Source organism: Monodon monoceros, unplaced genomic scaffold, assembly GCF_005190385.1.
Source record: "Monodon monoceros isolate NGI ecotype Baffin Bay Population unplaced genomic scaffold, NGI_Narwhal_1 Super_Scaffold_11, whole genome shotgun sequence".
Taxonomy (NCBI): Eukaryota; Metazoa; Chordata; class Mammalia; order Artiodactyla; family Monodontidae; genus Monodon; species Monodon monoceros.
The window spans coordinates 114039976-114054531 of NW_021703767.1; the positions used below are offsets into that span (position 1 = coordinate 114039976).

Genomic DNA, 14556 nt, shown 5'->3' on the forward strand with positions numbered 1-14556 from the left:
AAGAAAAGAGGATCAGAACCAGTTTGCATTCGTTTGGAATAGACAACATTTATTTATAATTTGCCCCAGGGATATGTTAATTCTCCACCCTCTGTTATGTGGGGTTCAGATACAGAGCTGGACCATCTAAACGTCCCCGAGAACATCACATTGATCCATTACATCAGTGACAGTGTGCTGATTAGGTAAATGAGCATGATGTGGCTAGGGTGCTGGCAGCCTTGGTAGGAGACATGTACACCTGAGGATGGGAGACAAACCTATGAAGATTCAGGGATCTGAACCTCAGTGAGGTTGTTAAGGGTTCAGTCGTCAAGGGTATTCTGGGAAAACCTCTCCAAAGTAAAATACAAAATACTGCATCTTGCATCTCTTACTCTAAAGAAGGAACCACGATGCGTGGTGGGCTTCTTCATGTACTGGGGGCAACATATTCCATATCTAAGAATGCTATTGCAGCCCAAATCCCAGGTGACATGGAAGGCGCTATCTTTGAGTGAGGCCTAGAGCAAGAAAGGGCTCTATAGCAAGTACAGGGTGTAAGCAGCCCTGTTACTTGACCATACTCCCTGGCAGAGCCTATAATGTTGGAGGTGGGAAATGATACAGTGTGGAATTTATAGCAAGCCCCAGTAAGAGAATCACAACACAGACTCTAAGATTTCTAGAGCTGGGCCATGCCATCTGCAGCAGAGAGTTTTACATCTTTTCAGAAATAGCTCACTGGTATGTTACCAGGCCCTGGTAGAGATGGAGCAGTTGGCCATGGGGTAACATGTGAGCATACATTTAGAATTGTCTATTATAAACTGGGTTGTATTTGGTCTACCGAGTTACAAAGTTGGACAGACCCAAGAGCAATCCATCATAAAATGGAAATGGTACATCCAGGATTGAGCCCGAGCAGGACCAGAGGGTGTGAGCAAACTGCATTAGCAGGTATCCCAGACACCCATGTCATCCGCTATGGATGCACCAGCTGCCTTCACTCTCTGTAGCTTCCCAACCAGCTGAAGGGGGACGAAAAAGTCAAAGCTAGGGTTAGCTTATGGATAGGTTGGCTCTGTATGTGGGTGCAAGACAAAAATGGACAGTGGCTCATAAACTTCCCAGTGGGTAGAGCTTCAAGCATTGCAAGGTCATTCACTTTGTATGGAAGGAGAGGTAACCGCTTGAGACGTGAATACATATACTTTCCTGTGCAGTGACTCTGAAAGGGAAAGCACTGGAGGATTTTGACAAAGGTCAGAAGCAGAGGCATGTAGATGGATATATGAAAGTGGGCATGAAGCATGAAGATTCTGTGTTACGTATTAATGCCCACCCAAAAGTATTAACCACTGAAGAGGCACTAAAAAACCAAGTAGACAAAATGGACTTGGCCAGTTGACATTAGCCATTCTTTGCCCTCAACCACCCCAGAATGGACACGATGGACAAGTGAAAGGTGTTGGAGATAGAGACTATGGGCCCAACAGTACGGACTCCCATTTGCCAAAGCTGATCTAGTTCCTGCTGCTTCTAAATGTCCAGTGTACCAAAAACAGAGACTGAGTATCCAATGTGGCAGTATTCCTGGAAGAGTCCAACCAGCCACTTGGCAAGTTGATTGCAGTGGGCCCCCTCCATCCAGCCTGCACAGGAATGTATACCTATTTGGGGTATGAATTTGCCTTCCCTGCCCACAGAGCCTCAGTCAGCACTGCTATGTGGAAACTTACAGAATGCCTGATTCATTAGCATAAAATCCCACGCAATATAGCATCCGATCACGAAACCCACTTTGCAGCAGAGGAGGCGCAGAAATTACCGCTTAGCTATAGAATCCACTGGTTATATTACATACTTAAATATATAGAATTAGCTAAACTGGTAGACAGAAGGCACAGCTAAAGCACCAGCTTGTAAGCAAGACTCTGCAGGGATAAGGTGTCACCCTACAGAGTGCAATGTATACACCAAACCAGAGACGTTTATTTGGTATTATGTCACTTATAGGAAGAATGCACGGGTACAAGAATGAAGGGGTGGCAACAAGAGAAGGCCCATTTAACATCACTCCTAGTGACCCATTGGGGAATTTTGTGCTTCCCATCCTCACAACTTTGGGCTCTGTAGGGTTAGAGGTCCAGGTCCCCAATGGGAGTGCGCTACGTGACATAATGGTATGATTGAACTATAATCTATGAATGCCACACAGGCACTTTAGACTCCTGTGTCCAGGACCAACAGGAGAGAAGAGTTGCCATCATTCCAGCCAGAACCAATGACCCTGAGCAGTGGGAGGAGCTAAGGCTGATATTGCACTGGGAGGGCAAGGGGGAGGGAGAAATGTGCACAACCAGGTGATCTACTTGGTACCTCTGTGGATTCGTTTTCTCATTTATAACTGTGGATGGACTTACACAACATCCTCACTCTGAGAAGGGTCCGATTCCAAGGGCTTGGGCCCCCTAAGAATGAAGGTCTGAGTTGCACTACCAGATAAGGGAGCTATCAACTCCTGCAAAGGTGATAGAGTAGGATGTGGCGTCTTCAGAGTGGATAGTTGAGGAGAGAGAAGATAAATGCCAGTTATGGCCTCAAGACTAACTGCAGCATGGGGGCTGTGGTTTGGGTCACTAAACTGCCTCTTCTAAGTTTCCCCTCAAGAGGAGAGGTCCACAGGAACTTGGGAAGAACTGTACCCTGAAAATGGATAGAGAAGTCTGCCCGTGTGATGCAGTCTGTATAGACCAGGGTGAAAACCATGCGGGTTCACTGCTTAGGGCTCCCTTCAACAGAGAATCTCCTGTGAGGAGGGCAGGGAGCTAACAGCCCCAGCTGCTGCATCTGTGAAATTCACTGCTGAAGGCCATGCTCTCCTCAGCCTGCCAGTGACTACACTTAGCAGGGTGCTAAAGCTGGGCCCTTCCTGCCCATGTGGGCCACCTGTCAGTCAAGGATGGCCTTGAAGTTCCCCATCAGCTGGGTCAGGACTTTCTCAGGGTTGCACTACAGTCTGAAGCTCTTCACACCCAATCCTCCTTCCTTCTTTCCTCCATTCACAGGTGTCATATCTGCATTGCAATCCTGCCTGCTTTTCTTCCTTCTCCCCTCCGTTCTTTAGAGGCTTTTCCTGCAATACATCTCTTGCTCCTCTAATTCCATCTTGGCATCTACTTCCTGGTGGATCTGAACTGACCCACAAATCACACTTCTAAATAGTTCTTTTCCAAGTAACCAACTGTTTTTCTGGGTTTTTTTGCTTGATGAAGAGTTTAAACCTGAAAGTTAAACAGACACCTACCCTATCAATACAGGTATCTCTGTTGGCCAATTTACTGTCATTTAACTCTGCAGAGGAGTTACAGGTTATGTCAGTGTCTTCTAGAACTTGTACTAGGGAAACAGAGGTCTATTTTGTCTATTTACAGGAGGGCAAGTTCACCTCCAAACTTTCCCTGGATTACTTTTATGGCTGCCTCCATTTTCCCTGCCATTGGACTCTAGTGGTAAGAATCCTGTTTGTCTCCTTTAAACCACAGAACTGCTAATTCAGATGAAATGACATTTCCAGAAGAATAGGAATTCCTGATTTAAGTGAGGCCCTTTTGAGTTCAGATGGATTTGTGATAAGTAAAAAAGAGCACTCTTGTTCCCAGACCAGCTACACACTGCTGCCCCAAGCTGTGGATTAATGGAACTGGCCCAGTAATAAACTTGGTTGGGATTTTCCTTGGTGAGATTTTGTGGCCACCAAAGAGGTTCCCTTGCAAGTAAATGAGTCTGGGTAGGAAAATACCTATATGTGGGGTTCTTATTGCCTCTCCTACAAAAACAAATCTCCTGGCAGTGATGAAACAGAAAAGACTGACTAAAGATAAACACTTGGATTCTGCACGGAGGCTTTTGGTAATTTTAGGGAAAATGGGCTGGGTCTCTCCCATACCAGCAAATTGCTTTGGAGGCTGTAAAGTTTGATCTCCGAACTCATTTGGCCAAGCTGCGCAGAAAGTCAAAGGAAGATTCATTAGCAAGGATGAAATGTACCACGAGATTATGTCTGTCTTTTCAACCAAACAGACTGAGACTTATTTCTTGTGATGTTTAAACACTAACACAAAATGTTTTGAAACCCCTGTGACATTTTTTGGTGAGTAGAGTGTCTAAGGGAGTTTATGTGGAAGAATCAATATAACTATTGCTCCAGAGTTGTCAGGGAATTCACCAAAAGTGCCCCTCTCTATTAGTGACTAATTTTATTCTAAGAATGGGATCCATCACTTCTAATTTAAGACCTTGACTTGTGATGTAAAGTAATGAAGCATCAGCTCTTGGACACTTCAATATAACCTATCTCCAGGGCAGATAGAAGAGATAGATTTTTCACCTGAGACGTATTTAAATCAGAATCAGACAAAGAACTTTGTCATTCCTCGTTGAAAGGTACAAGTTGCCATACTTAATTGAATGAGGCAGTCTTTTTTTTTTTTTTTAATATTTATTTATTTGGCTGAGCAGGGTCTTGGTTGCCCTGTGCAGGATCTTCATTGAGGCATGAGGGCCTTTTAGTTGTGGCACATGGAATCTGTAGTTGCGGCATGTGAACTCTTAGTTGTGGCATGTGGGATCTAGTTCCCTGACCAGGGGTTGAACCCGGGACCCCTGCATTGGAAGCTCAGAGTCTTAGCTAGTGGACCACCAGGGAAGTCCCAAGTCTTTTAACAATTGCAAGAGAAAACTAAAACTGGAGGAGTTTTTTCCCTTGAAAGCCATAACAAGTTTTATTTTTACAGATATTGATACAATGTCTACTAGCCAGGCTGAATTATATTATCATCTCTAACCTGGAGCTCCTGGCTGTACAATCAATACCAGAAAGAGCCTTGATTGGCAGTTTTTTTTAAATTAATTTATTTATTTTTGGCTGCCTTGGGTCTTCATTGCTGCACGTGGGCTTTCTCTTGTTGCAGTGCACAGGCTTCTCATTGTCATGGCTTCCCTTGTTGTGGAGCGCAGGCTCTAGACACGCGGGCTTCATTAGTTGTGGCTCACGGGCTCTAGAGCGAAGGCTCGGTAGTTGTGGCGCACAGGCTTAGTTGCTCCGTGGCATGTGGGATCTTCCCAGACCAGGGCTCGAACCCGTGTCTCCTGCAGGCAGATTCTTAACCACTGTGCCACCAGGGAAGCCCCTGATTGGCAGTTTAATAGACAGTAGTTACAGAAATTTTTAGTAAGGTGGCGGCTACTTCTCAGGGATCTTCTCCTTCAGTTTTTTTTTTTTCTTTTTGGCATTTCATCAAGGTGTTCTAAGTCCCTTTTCAAATATTTTCAGATTATTTTCTCTCCTGTGAAACACAAAAACAATGGCAGGTGGGAGGAAATTCACAGAATGAACAATAAAATGTCTCTTGCCTGAAATCTTTTTCTCCAAAATGGGAGATGATGACTCAGTAGAACTGCAATGTGCAGCCACTAGGTTGGTGCCCGTTTAGTCCTAAAATTGTTTAGCTGTAAGGGCATCATGTGATACCTCTAAGTATTTTGTTGGTGATTTGTTTCTAAAAGGTAAAGAGCTAAAAGATTTTTGGGGCTTCCCTGGTGGCGCGGTGGTTGACAGTCCGCATGCCGATGCAGGGGACACGGGTTCGTGCCCCGGTCTGGTAAGATCCCACATGCCGCGGAGCGGCTGGGCCCGTGACCCATGGCCGCTGAGCCTGCGCGTCCGGAGCCTGTGCTCCGCAACGGGAGAGGCCACAACAGTGAGAGGCCTGCATAACGCAAAAAAAAAAAACCCAAAAAAGCAAACAAACAAAGAAAAAAAAGAGCTAAAAGATTTTTGTTCCTGCTAAGAAATGCCAAGCATATGAACACAGGCAGCTATTCCATCTCTGAGTTTCTCTGCCTGGGCCTTCTTTCTGAGAGCTTCCTGCCTTCCCTTGAGAATCATGCTCATTGTACTTATTCTTGACCTTGCTCTCCCTCCTACCCACCATTAAAGGTGATTAGTCCAGATGGATACCTGATTCAAGCTAAACCAATCAGACACCTTTCCCTGGGAATTTGGACTTGAGGCAAAAGTCCATTTCTCTTTCAAGAGAAACTGTATAATATGTGAAATTGTGAGGTGTAGACAACCATGTGCCATGTGGATTGAAGAGCAGAAAAAGCTGGGTGCAGAAAGAAGAGTGAAGAAGATATGCAGAGAGAAGTGGGGTAGGGGAGACAGAAAGAGAGAGAGAGAGAGAGAGAGAGAGAGACAGGTTCTATGCAGTATCCTTGTAATTGCTTACTTTTGCTTAAGTGAACATAACTTTTTACCTGCAGCCAAGAGGAGTCTTAACTTTTCCTCCCACTCCTGGCAAGTGTATGATATAGAAAATATGAATTTGTCCAACAAGGTAATCCTGGACTCACAGGAAACACTTTGATCCTGTAGGAGCCTCTTCTTGCTGCAGGAAGAAATCTGCCTGTTTTCTGAGCTCTTTCCCCACACCAGCACTTGAAGGGTCTAGAAAGACTCAATCTGAGGATCAGGACAGACTGAGGTTTGGGGGCCCCCCAAGGATTTGGGGCTGTTAGAGCCCCTAGTTAAATGGCTAGGCTACAGTGCCTAGTCATCATTTGTGATATACTTTTTCTGTAACAAAATGCATTCTGAGTTCCAAATGACCAATTTACAAAACGACTTAAGGACTACAATCCTTTAAAAAAAAAAAGAAGCAGGGACTGCCTGTTCCATATTAATTAGTAGTGATGATTCACAACACAGAAGGGGTACACACAAGCACTCCATTAATCAGGACTTGATTGCACTTTAAGTTCCCTCCAACACATTAGACTTTTCATTTATTTAATGAGAGGGAAGAGACAACTAAACTTCAATCTTCTGTGCATTGAATGGCCATTAGATGACAAAGCATTTGTGAAATGATACTGTAAGTCAGTGGAGGAGAAAAAACTTTAAAAATATCCTCTCTCTCTCTCTTTTTTTTTTGAGGAACAGACAGAATTCTGTAATGCTCACAAAGGAAGAAGCAATTAAGACTCTGATTCAGTTAAGAAGATATAAGAGAAATATAATTTGAAAGCCTGGAGGCACTAGACAGTTTGAGTTCTGGCTCTTTTTTTCAATTTGAAAGCAGTCACTGTTTATTAACAGGCCAGATTACAGAAGTAATCATGGTAGACACCTTAGTTCATCCTTCTAATAAGCCTGTTGATCTGGTCTTCCCTGTTGCCAGCATCTCCACCTTCAACAAAATGGGTGGTCATTTTCTTCATTCCACCTCGTGAAGACAATTTGAAGGGCCACAGGAAGTCGTTTGCTTCTTTGAACGCAAACGTTTTCCAACAGTATAGATCTCATGAATCAGATCCTCCATGCAGATAATACCGTATTTGCCAAGAGATTGAGCAATCGACACGTTATCTGTCAGGGCAGTTCGCTTCTTGTTGATTTTGCCATAACCACGCTTGTAGATCAATTCATTTACTGACTTCAGGTTTGGGTACCTCCATGCAATGTATGGTTCCACAATTCTCAGCATGTTAATTGAAGCCTTGTTGAGCTTCACAAAAGTGCCATTGAAAATCTGATGGAGTCGGAGAAGCTGCAACACCTTTCGAACCTTTGGGCTCACACCATCGATACCTCTGATCCTGATGACAAACGCCAATTTGGGTTCCGTGGCTACGTAGAAGTTGCCGGCTTTTCCTGCCATCCTAGCCATGCGAATTTCAGTTCTATACATCTGCCTGTATTCCTTGTGATCGTGCTTAGCTTTTTCATAGATAAGCTTCCTCCTTGCCTTTCGAAGCATCTTTTGGGCAAATTTCTTTCTCAGGCGCTTGATCTTAAGCTCTGAGAAATTCTTTCGCTTTTTCTTAAGGGTTTATGGCACAGCAGGAACCTTCTTTTTCTTCTCTTCCGCACCCTCCATGGTTCCAGCCGGAAAGAGCTGAGTTCTGGCTCTTTTGTTACAACTCAATGACCTTCGGCAAGACACAAATTTATCTGAACCTTTGTTTTCTTATCTGTAAAATAGGTGTTCCAGTAAGGCTTGCCTGCCAATTCTTACAGAGTTACTGTGAGATTCATGTGTGACTGTACATGTGAAATCGTTTTGTAGTCTGTAAAGTATTATACAAATATTATTCACTCTTATTGTGACAATTGAAATACTAATAACTTTTAATTATTTTGACTAGGGGGAAATGTCTACAGTCATATGGTCAAATTAGGAGTTACTGTATGGCAGACACTACATGAGAATAAATTCACCCTCTGATCCAAGATTATATGCAAATATATATTTTTATTTAATTAATTTATTTATTTTTATAAGCCAATCTTTTTATTTATTTAGTTTTTTGCTGAGTTAGGTCTTTGTTGCTACGTGCGGGCTTGCGACGAGGGGGGCTACTCTTCGTTGTGGTGCGTGGGCTTCTCATTGCGGTGGCTTCTCTTCTGGAGCACGGGCTCTAGGCGCGCGGGCTTCAGTAGCTGTGGCACGTGGGCTCAGTAGTTGTGGCACACGGGCTTAGTTGCTCCGCGGCAAAAGGGATCTTCCCAGACCAGGGCTCGAACCCACGATCCCTGCATTAGCAGGCGGATTCTTAACCACTGCGCCACCAGGGAAGCCCTCAAATATATATTTTTAAAGGAAACTTCTGTTGTTTTTAAGCATGTGTGAGTTGAACTCATGCCTGTAGGGTTAGCTCTCTCTCGTGGAGCAGCATTTGCCTCCTGGGCCCTCCCTCCACCTTGTCTTGGTTTGGCTGGTCCTTTCCTTGTCTCCTTGCCTCCAAACCATGGTTGACTTTTCTTTACCAGGCACGAAAAATGACCTCACTTGAGTCTGGACAGTTCTGAGACAGAGAGATAACAGTAGAGCTTGTATATGCTTGGCTCCTGTCAACATGACAAATAAGACAGGGGAAGAGAGGTGGCTTGAACAGCTGGTGTAACCAGATCTGGGACTTATTTGGGCCGAGGGAGGAGTTGAATGACATCCTCAACCAATGAATGTCCTATCAGGTGGTAAACTCTTCCAAGCTCAGCTTGAAAGACCACTTCTGGTCCTGCACATAGTGGACACCCCAATTTTTTTTCTTTAAAAAAAATTTAAAAATTTTTTCCAAATTTATATACATATATGTATAACACATATATATATATTTCTTGAATATATGAATAATACCGAGCACCTTGAAATTTCCCCCCAAACACTGCTAATTAGTTCTTTCATCACACCCAAAATAATATTAATAATATGGTTTAGGCTTCTGAGGGTGATGATTCAATTTCTCTATCATGTGACACATTTATAGATCTACACAGATCTAAGTACGTAAACAGACATTTATCTATGTATTTTATTTTTATATAGACATTTTATTTTTTGGTATTACTTTAGCATCGTATTTTTTATTCATTTCCCACCCGCCTCAATGTTGTAATTATGGTATTCATTAATACTTGCTTCTGGATTTTTTTCATCAAAAATTATTAAAAAAGACATTTTCACATTGATATATTGTCTTCATAAGTACTAGTTCAGATAGCTACCAAAAATTCACTGGATATATTGAGCCGTCACATATACTTAACCAATCTCATGTTAAGTGTTTAAGAAACTTCTAATTTTCACCTACTATAGATTATGCTGCAACTGGCAACTTTCCAATACAGCTGCTAGTTAACCTCCAAACCACGCTTTATGTTGTTAAGCATTTTCTTTTTCTTTCCTTTTTTTTTTTTTTTTGTGGGGAGGTCATGCTACGCAGCTTGCAGGATCTTAGTTCCCCAACCAGAGACTGAACCCACACGTTGGCAGTGAAAACGTGGAGCCCTAACCACTGGACATCCAGGGAATTCCTGTGTTAAGCATTTCCAAAAGCGTATTTTTCTTTTCTAAAAATATATTAATTAACTTTTCCATTTAAAATTATTTTCTCCAGTCCAAAAAAAAATACATATGTATAGTAAAAATACTAAAGGATAAACAACTCGCGCACGGTACCCAAGTACAGACTAAATCTCAGAAATTCCTTCTTCCTCTTGTCCAACTGCATTGCTGAAGTAACAGATAACATTAGGCAGACCACAGTCCCATCCATCATCACCGTCATCATCACCTTTATCAAAATTATCTTCCTCATGATCATACCAGTGATGCATTTTTTAGGAACACCAAAGTGAAGCCTGACAGTGAGACCCGCATGTGAGGAGAGTAAATGCAGAACTGGGTGGCAGCAGCAATCATTGTAAGTATTTGTAAACTTGCCATGTGCTGGACACTGTGGTAGACACTTGAGATGTGGTAAATTATGAATACACACGTACCGTGTCAAGGAACTGGTCAACTCTTAGCCTCCTGTTGAAATAATCTTCTTCAACAGTTTTCTGGACTCTTGATTATTCAAACCCTTATCTATTCAAAGTCCTTGTCTGTTTTGCTCCCCTTCAGTTGCTAATGGTGATTCTGCTCTGGGAAGTTTCTCTATACTGGTTCAGCAAGTCCAGGCAGGTTCTGCCCCAAGGGATCCTGGGCTAGAGTCTTTTAACAACTCACTCACCCCACCAAGTTTCTGACCATTCACCTGAGCTGGAATCATCCACTCAGACCAAGTCAGTGATTCAGAGCTGAGAAAAGCAGCCTGTGGCTTTCCTCAGGCAGAATGGCAGGCAACGGCCACTGGGCTAGGCTAGTGTACTGGACACTCCTGTGTGAACACCTTGTTAGGCACGGGGAAGAGAAAAAGGAAAATGAAGTCCTCTTAGACTTGTCCTCCAAGAGCTTGCAATCCTTTTCAGGAGCTGAGTCCATATGCAGTGCCAAAATGACAGTGAATGGTGAGAGGGTGCCTTACAAACTGTTAAGAGGACACCAGTGGGTGCTGGAAGAGGAACAGGCAAAGTCATGTAAGGATCAGCATTCCCTCAACAAGGAATTATGGCCTTCAGGGAAGCAGTTCCACAAGGAAATGCAAGATGTGTCTAGCCCTGCAGCTATCTACAAACCAGTTGACGAGGCAAGAGATACTGAGGTAAAAGTTGAAATAGAATATAAAGCAGTGTTACGTGTGATTACGTGTCAAGGGACTGAAAAAGACAAGAACAACCTGAATTTAAGGGAAAGGAGGGATGGATGAAGGTTTGACAATGGAGTATGGAGGGCAGTTTTGAGCAGGGTTCAAACAAAGAGATAGGTGTAGTGAAGGATTAGGCCAAATGTGCTTGGGTCAGAGCCTAGCTGGAGAGGATGAGGGACACATCTGTGTAAAAATTAAGGTCAGAATGCTGTGAAGATGGCAGTGTGTTGGGAGTCCTTGGGTGCTGGATTGATAGCTCTGACTTTTATTCTTGTGGGTAGTTGTTCAAAGCTTGTGAGCCAGGGAATGACATGAAAATGGGAGGCCAGAAATGAGGGGCTGGAGGGAGAGAAACCAATTAGGAGGCCACTGCAAGGCTTTGAAGATAAGGTCCTGTTGTGGGAGTGGGAAAGGAAGGATGGGCTTGAGGGACATCAGAAGGAAGAATTGACAGTCCTTGCCGTTGATTGGATATGGACAGAGAGGGAGGAGAGAAAGTCTTTGCAAGTAGAAAGATTTACATATCGGCAGGAGTGTACTCTCAATTGATTATCTTATAAAAATTGTGGAGTTTCTTCTCTGTGAGATAGGTAGGCAGTAGGTATCTCACTGATTAAAAATGACAAAACCAGAGAGCAACTCCTGGCTCAAAGGAGGGGAGAGTAGAAAAAAGCACTCCGATCTAGGATTACAAACCCTGGGCTATGTCCCAGCATTTTTTTCCCCCCCAAGAATTCATTTCACGTATTTGGAAAAAATACAGGCATACCTCGGAGATATTGCCAGTTTAGTTCCAGTCGCTCGAATCTTTTTGGTTTCCCCGTGCATATAAAAGTTACGTTTACACTGTACTGTAGTTTGTTAAATGTGCAATCGCATTATGTTTAAAAAAAAAGACGATGTATATACCTTAATTAAAAAAGACTTTATTGCTAAAGAATGCTAACCATCACCTGAGCCTTCAGTGAGTTGTAAACTTTTTGCAATAGTAACATCAAAGATCCCTAATCACAGATCACCTTTAGCAAATACAATAAGAAAAAAGTCTGAAATATTGTGAGAATTACCAAACTATGATGGAGACACGATCTGAGCAAATGCTGTTGGGAAAATGGAGCCGGTAGTGTTGCGTGATGCAGGGTTGCCACAAACCTTCAATTTGTAAAAAAACCCGCAGTATCTGTGAAGTGCTACAAAGTGAGATCTTCCTGTACTTTAAAACTCACTGGGCCAGTCTCCTTACCTGTAAAATATTTGTCTATTATCCATTTGATGGGTCTCAGCCCAAATCACAGCCATTATTTATTAAGTACTTTAGCATGTAACAGAATTTGTGTTAAGAACTTTATTTGTAATTTCTTATTTAATCTTTAGAATGCCCATTATGCATTTAAAAAAAGAATTCAAAAATTTAGTAGCTTAAAACACTATTCATTTTATTTGTTCTACAATCTGGGCTGGGCTGGGCTGGGCTCTGGTTCTACTGGTCTTGATGCTGGTCACTGATGCCCTTGCAGTCAGCTGTTGGGCTGGCTGGGGGCTGGGCTCAGCTCCGGTGCTGGATGGCTGGAGTTCTCCCCGTCTCCACCTATCTCAGGGCATTTTCCTCTGCACGTGGTTTCCCCAGCAAAGTAGTTGCACTTCTTCCCTAGTGGCTCAGGTCTCCCAAAATTACAGAAGCAGAAACTTCCACACCTTCCTTGGGGTTAAAAGAGGGAACAAACACAGATGCAGGGCTGCATTTTCCAGGCGAAGGCAAGTCACTGGCCCAGTCCAGATTTAAGTGGGAGGGACTCCATAAGGGTGTGACCAAAAGAAGGCCTGCAGTGTCACAGACTACCACACTATTATCTCCAATTTGTAAATGAATAATCTATGATTTAAGGGAGGTTAAGTTACTTGCCCAATGTCGAGAGTAGAGCTAGGCATTTCAAAGCTTGTGTTCTAAATCAGTGGGAACAGATAAAATTTGTATATAGTCGTTCCTCAGTATCAGCAGGGGGTTGGTTCTAGGACACCCCGCCCCCCCAACCAAAATCTGAGGATGGTCAAGTCCCTTATATAAAATGGCGTAGTATTTAAATATAACCTACACACATCCTCCCATATACTTTAAATCAGCTCTACGTTTCTTATAATAGCTAATACAATTAAATGCTATGTAAATAGTTGTCAGTGTGCCACAAATTCAAGTTTTGCTTTTTGGAACTTTCTGGATTTTTTTTTTTTTTTTTAATCCACAGTGGATGTGGAACCCAAGGATACAAAGGGCCGACTGTAATTTGTTTTAATCTAAAATCCTGTGAGGTGGGTACTGTTATTGTTTCTAATTTACAAAGGAGAAAACTCAGGAATAGAGAGTTTCAGTATCTTGCCTCAGGTATTTTCCTCCAGAGATTCATTATACACTTACCTGTTACACCATACTGCCTCTTATGGGCAGTACCTGATATACACAAGGCACCTGTAAATGTTATTTAATCTGAAACTATTGTTTGAGGCACTGAAGCAAATCTCTTTGGCCATCCACTACCATATCTTATAGACTGTTTGGGAACTGGGAGTTTTCCCTTTGAGCTATCACGTGATCAGAGCAATTTCCATTTCAGGCATCTACTTTGTCCTCCACTATCTATGTCTTGAAGTTTGGCAAGGAATGCCCACCCAAACCTCAATCCTGCTTCTCCCTAACTGATTAATCTCATGGCTCCCTCAGCATCTTCCTCTGTGCAGCAGCCAGGAACTCTTTACAAAGCAAGACCTTCCTTCCTGGGTGAGGACCTTCCTGGAGTTGGGCTGGCCTCAAGGTTGCATCTGTTCATCAAGTGGCTTCTGAATTAGTGACCTTTCGGTCCCAGTCACTTCCTCTAGTTCCAGAGCTAATTTTCCCATTGTTGCAAATGTGGTGGCTTCTGACGATAGCTTGTAAAGATGCTATTTCCCATGGAGTGACCTGTAGCAGCTTCCCCTTCCCTCTGCTGGTCCTATGGGCAGAGGACCTGCTGATGGGAAATAGTTCCAGAGTCTCCTGAAGGAGCCATGCTCTGCTCACCTTTGACAGTGATCCACATGACTGTCTTTCTCTCTCAGGCAGTCTTGATTTTCCCATCTGTGGGGAGTTTGGAATCAGCACACCCTCAAACACAGACAATGGGGGGGCGGGCTCACTTAGGTGGCCTCTGCTCTATTTTGGGCACTGACAGGGAGGAGCCATTCAGGGAATGTGCCCCAAATACTCTTACCTTTTCCAAAGCAAAACTATGGGGTGTGGGGCTTCCCTGGTGGCGCAGTGGTTGAGAGTCCGCCTGCGGATACAGGGGACACGGGTTTGTGCCCTGGTCCTGGAGGATCTCACATGCCGCGGAGCGACTGGGCCCGTGAGCCATGGCCGCTAAGCCTGCGCGTCTGGAGCCTGTGCTCCGCAATGGGAGAGGCCACAACAGTGAGAGGCCCACGTACCACAAATAAATAAATAAA

At 43.4% G+C, this 14556-nt stretch overlaps 1 pseudogene across 1 annotated transcript; it reads right to left on the reverse strand.

Annotated features, from left to right (window-relative positions):
* Nucleotides 1-7176: 7176 nt before the first annotated feature.
* On the reverse strand, nucleotides 7177-7937 carry LOC114890633 (annotated as a pseudogene). Its single transcript, XR_003792328.1, has one exon. The product of XR_003792328.1 is annotated as a 60S ribosomal protein L7 pseudogene (transcript).
* Nucleotides 7938-14556: the final 6619 nt, after the last annotated feature.